The sequence below is a fragment of the Ursus arctos genome, unplaced genomic scaffold, assembly GCF_023065955.2.
Source record: "Ursus arctos isolate Adak ecotype North America unplaced genomic scaffold, UrsArc2.0 scaffold_33, whole genome shotgun sequence".
Classification (NCBI taxonomy): domain Eukaryota; kingdom Metazoa; phylum Chordata; class Mammalia; order Carnivora; family Ursidae; genus Ursus; species Ursus arctos.
The window spans coordinates 4,657,172-4,663,373 of NW_026623019.1; positions in this window are offsets into that span (position 1 = coordinate 4,657,172).

Sequence of the window (6,202 nt, forward strand, 5' to 3'; positions counted from 1 at the left end):
TGTCACTTTTGCCTGTTTTGCAGAATTCTATTCTAGACTGAAGTGCACTATAAAAAGATACATCTGTAATCAACCACCATTGAGAAGAAACACGAAAGAAACTACCTCATTTACATAACAAGATCAATAACAAAAAAATCAAAAGATATGACAAGAATTTTTTAGAGTAATGTACAAAGCCTACATGAGCAAAACTTCTGATACAAGGTAAGTCTTTTTTTGTGCTATTTACTCAATTTCTTTTTAGTAATGATACCTAATGCTTTGAGATTTCAAGTGGTATTTAATAACTTTAAAAAAGGATATACAATTTCCATCTGTAAGAAACATGACATAAGTTAAGATATACAGCTCTCAAAGTACATTTCAATAAATGTATTTCCTTCCTGGGCTGTGTCCATTGTGAGGGACTCACTGAACTTTAGACCCAAAGTGTATCAGAAGCGGCAGTACAATTTAAAAGGCATGCGTTATTTAATAGATATTTTATGAAGACTATTTCTTTTCATCTCCGTATGAGCTCTAAAAAGAAGATGTGAGTATTTCCACTACGCGAGCAAGAAATCTACTTCCAAAATTTGGAAGCTCTGTTCCTAGGCAATGAACTCAGATCTGCCTGTTCCAAAGTCCATATTCTTCCCACTTTCCACTGTCCATTGGTACGTTAATCTAATAAATAGTCCAGAAAATAGGGGAGGGGAGTGGAGACCTTTTACCTTTGCTTCTAGGCTCTTTAAATCTTGAAGAAGATTTTCTGTTTTTGTTGGATTCTTACTATTTAATCCCTCAGATTTGAATGATAAATGCAGACTTCTTGTCTTCACTATGAAATTAAAGACAGTTTGTGAGCAGATCACTAATTCTTCATTGTATCTTTTAAAAGTACCTAGAACTAAGGTGACAAAGGAATAGACTTGACATATGCATAGAGAAGTCTTTCAAGGAATATGGGTAGAGGGGAAAAGGAATCAACAATAATTTGACTAGGAAAATCTTAAAACAATAAATCTTAAACAATAGATTCTGAATAGATATACTCAGTGTAATTAAAATATTAGTTATTCCTAAGATGATTTATACATTTAATGTGAGTCCAATTAAAACACCAACAGTTTTTGATTTTCCTTTTTTGTTTTAGTGAGTGGGGAGGTCTTTTAGTCAAGCCAGTTCTGAAGTTCACATGGGAAAATAAACAAAAAAAATTCCGTAAAACTCTGAATAAGAGAGTAATAGAGAGTGACATTGCCTACCAGGTAGTAAACATTTACCCTCGTCCCATGTGCCAAATGTGTTCATCCCATCCCAACATTCCCCAAAGTCTTAACCCATTCCAGCGTCACCTGTAAGTCCCAAAGCTCATCCTCTACGTCATCTACATCAGGCCTGAGTGTGACTCTGAGTAGGGGCCCTGCTCAGAATGCCTTTCCATCCCCGGACCCATGAAGAGAGAAAACAGCTATCTCCTTCCAGGTACAGGATAGACATTCCCATTTCCATAGAGGGAAACTGAAAGGAATAGAGGGGTCACTATGTGAGTCCAAACTCAGCAGAGAAATTCCATTAAGGCTACAAAGATCTTCTGAGGCTTGATGCCCCGTCCCCAGGGCTCTCAGGGGTGGTCCTGTTGGCCCCTGGCCCTTAGCCTGCCTCTCTGGCCTTTGCCTCCACATCCACATGTCTGTCTTTGGAGTCATTCTTCCTTGTTCCTGAAGGCCAGCCGGTGTTTGTTACCACATAGCTCTGCAAGCCCACTTCCTGCTTCTAGAATCCCAGAAGTTTGACAGCCTCCCTTCATTTCTTCCCGTCTCTGTTCCTTCAGGCAAAGCCAGTGGTGTTTCTGCTGATGCAACGTTCTCAAAAACCTTTTTGGTCTGTGGTATACATCATGGGGACCCACAACATTAGATCCCTCCTGCAGAACCCCATCTCTATTCCTGGCTCTGCTCAGATGTTTGAGTGGATCCATGGGGCCGCTGCCTAATCTCTTCAGCAGAAGGTTGCGCAGCCTCGCCTTTGGTCCTCTCTCTTGAGCGCACTTCCCCAGCTGCGAATGGCCTCGTTTTCCCATTTTTTGTAATCAGGGTTGGCTTCCAGTCAAACACTACTTCCTCTTTGCTGAGCAATCCCCTCCTCAATTTATCTAGTTCCCCATACACTTTGCTACAGGCAGAATGGAGCGCTGCTTGGAAATCTCCTCAGCTAGCCTCAGAATCTCCTCAGCTAAATCTCCTCAACTAAATCTCTCCACGTTTATCACTTGTAAATTCTGTTTCCCACCGAACAAAAGAACACAGTTCAGTCGAGTTTTTTGCCATTTTATAACAAAGATGACCTTTTCTCCAATTTCAGATAATCTGTTCCTCCTTTCCTTTGAAGATCTCACCAGAAGCACCTTTAGCATTTGTACTTCTGCCAAGATTCTGGTCATCAACAACTCGATGTTCACGATGAGAAACTTTCTCTGCCGTGCTTCCTCCTGAGCCATCACCAGAATCCCCCTTTAACATCCATACTTCCTTCCCAATTCCAAAGACCCTTTCCTTGGGCGCTGCCGTCACAAATTGTCACAAACTTGGTGACTCAACAGAAGTGTATTCTCTCCACAGTTTTGGAGGCCTGAAGTCCAAAATGAAGGTTTTGGCATGGTTAGGGCAGGGTGTTCCTTTTTGAGGCTCTGAGATAATCATTTGCTCCACACTCTTGCCTGGTTTCTGGGGGTTGCCAGCAACCCTTGACATTTCTCCAGCTGTCGATACATTGCTCCAATCTCTGCCCCTATCTTCACATGGCATTCTCCTTTGTGTCTGTGTCCTTTCCTGCCTCTTACAAGGACAATCTCATTTGATTTAGTGCCCATGCTAATGTAAAGGGATCTCATGTTATCTTTACTGTAATTATATCTGCGAAGACCCTATTGCCAATAAGGTCACATTCTGAGGTTCTGGGAGGACATGAATTTTGAGGGCCTTTATTCAACCCACTACAGTAAATTAGACTTCAAGCAAATTATTAGTAAAAAAACAAACAAACAAAAAACTTGTCCAGAGCTTGCCCATACGAGATAGTATTAGGGCTTATTTCTCCTGCTGGAATTTTGTGAGTGAGCTCCTCTAGCCTGATTTGGCGCAATGAAAAGTCATGTTATCCGCACAGTGATTTAAACTGATCCTTCTCATCTGTCAGGTAAATTACAATTTTTGTCTCTTTATGCTCCCAGCATTGAATTTTCTTTTCGCTTTGGCCGACTTCGGAAGTGATAACTCTACAATGTTGAACATACAGATGCTATTGTGTACATCAGGGTGCACGGCCCCCCGAGGGATTTCTGAGACGTTCCCGGGAATCTTAGCGGCAAATCTCATTCATGTTTCCACACTGTATTTACTATTATTTCCTAGACTCCAGCTCCTTCTACCAGTTTATTGCATTTTCATTGACGTATAAAGTCTAATTTCTCCCTCTCTTAGTCTCTCTGTGGCGTACAGAAAACCTGTACCCCACTTCTCCCTTTTGTAGCGCTGATGTGGCTGGACCATTCACTGAAGCAGACTTCCAGCCCTCCTGCCTGTTTCTCCTCAGATCTGTCAGTTACAAAAATGTTCATCTTACGGCAGACCTTATGACGAGGTCCAACGTAACCCTTGTAGCTTCAATAAAGCCGGTTTAAAAATAACTGTAATTTCTCAGTGTTTCATGAAATACACAGCTCATTTTGTTAGGGATTCCAATATCACAGGTTGCATCTTATTTCATTGTGCTGTTACTAACGTTAATGTTACGGTGGTGGTTGTTTTCTGATACAAAATCAGTTTTAAGAAACTTTTTATGGTCAGGGGTATAGAAGCAACTTTGGGGACCACCTTCCTTATATCTCATTCTTTCCTCAATTACCTGGCCGTGTCACATACACATAGCAAAATGCAGCCACGGGGCACCTGGGTGGCTCAGTCAGTAAAGCGTCTGACTCTCGATTTCAGCTCAGGTCATGATCTCAGGCTCACAAGATTGAGCCCCATGTCCGGCCCCATGCTGGGCATGGAACCTGCTTAAGATTCTCTCTCTCACTGTCCCTCTGCCCCTCCCCCACTCCTCTTGCTCCCTTCTTCTCTTAAAAAAAAAAAAATGCAGCCCCAAATGTCATATATTGCACCGATATGCTTCCAAACTCAGAGTTCTGCTCTTTTATCCCAGCCAGAGCTGTTACCATGTTGTCCAGAGCTAAATGAGCCTCGATAATATACATTACTACCAGTAATGCAGCATCTAAGTGGAGTTCCCTGAAGATGGTGGGTGCTGCAGACCTTACTTCCGTGAGAGCAATATCAATGGTGTTTGATGCATGTACAAGGTATGTGTGCATTCAATTTTGGTGCAAGTTGAAAGAAGATGTGAATGCAACTGGTGGAGCACCAAACGAAATACTAGTAGGATCCTGTTCTACGGTAGTTGTAGATCGAGGATATATATGAGAATAATAGCAAAAATGAGTGGTTCGCGTTTTGAGCTGGTGGAGCGATTGTTGGAAAGACTCCTATAATCATATCATGGAGGCACCACCCCCACCCTTGTCCTTTTATGTGAAGGAAAAAATAAGCTTCCAAAAAAAAAAAAAAAAAAAAACCACGTTAATTGTTTTGGAGCTCCTATTTCTTGCAGTGGAACGCAGACCCTAATTAATTCACCGCCATTCTTTGCTTCCCTTCCAAGAATAGTTCTTTAGCTTGCATAGTAGTTACTGAAAATGTCAACATAATTTCCCTATAATTCTTCCTGAGATGTATATAGATAAAACCAATCAACATTACATTGTATAAGTGTGTGCAATTTCATTTAAAACAGTCACGCAAAGCCATATATTCTATATTCTCATATAAAACATCAATAAAACAAGTTTCATGTAATTAAAAGTCAAAAATATATTAAAAACTAAATAAATATTCATCAGGGGTGGGAGGTGGAAGAAACTGGTAAACTGTTCTCACTTTCCAATTTAAATAAATCGAATTTAAAAAAGAAATAAAGGGGAAAATTGCCTTAAAATTGTTTCTACCTGTAACTTTTAAATAGCTTTAGTTGGGCTAAATTATGATAGTAAAAAACTTGGAGATGTCCTGATTAAAGTATTTTTTGATTGATTCTAAATAAGTATTCATTTGCTTGTGATTTTCATATATGGGCAGCTGTGGATTTATTAATTGCAAAAACACTGTTGAACTGGTGTAATCTGAAAACGTTCAGGGAAGAACCAGAGTTCGAAGGAAGAAGGACTTTTCCAAGCAGCGGGCTTCATTTCATCTTTTCAAAAGACAATCGTTGTGCTGTTTTTGGGGGTTCTTTCCCCCATGTGTGCGGTGATGTAATATCAAGTTAGAAAGATACTTCACAATGATGGTGACAATATACTCACATATGTGAGAATAAAGTAGCAGTGCCGTATGGAGCGAGGTCTCACAACTGAAAGGCTGCGCCGTTTTACTTTTCTCCCTCTCTGTATCGTCAATGCATGGAGAGGAAGGGCATTTCGGCACATTTGGCCTCCTGTTTCACAATGAAAACGCAAACTAAATACTTTTTTAGAATAGTCAGATTGTTTAAAATATGGACCGTAAAAAGTATAAATAAAAATGAAATGAAATAAAATAAAATAAAATAAAGTATGGACCATAGACACATCACAGCTTGCAGAAAGAACGTGCATCAGCTTTAACAATTATACGCATGAGCGTAAGTGAAGGAGCACATGGAAAAATTAAGGAGGAAAGCTCAGATTTCTTTTTTCAGCTTTTCTCACTCCACACCCCGACCCCCCAAAGAAGCCAAAACAGACTTAATGCACAAACCTTTCTATGGATTAAGGTGGTGACTACATAACGACAACAGGTCTGACTCACCAGGAAGATCCAGTTATGAATGTGTATGCACCTGACACAGTCTCAAAATACATAAGGCAAAAATTAACAGATCTAGGAGCACAGAAGGACCAATGAGGAAACCAGCAACCACCACCACAAAACAGGCAAGGGTAAGCTTCAAATTCTGACAATTCTAACTGAAATACTGTGGAAAAGAAATGTTCCCAGAAAAGGTAAGATATTTGAAAGCGAAATGGGAAAACGTATAAAAAGATGCAGAGAATCTGGCATAGTAGAAAGGTAAGGGCAAGCAAGGGCTGATCAGACGGAAATTAGAGGAGCACTAGCAA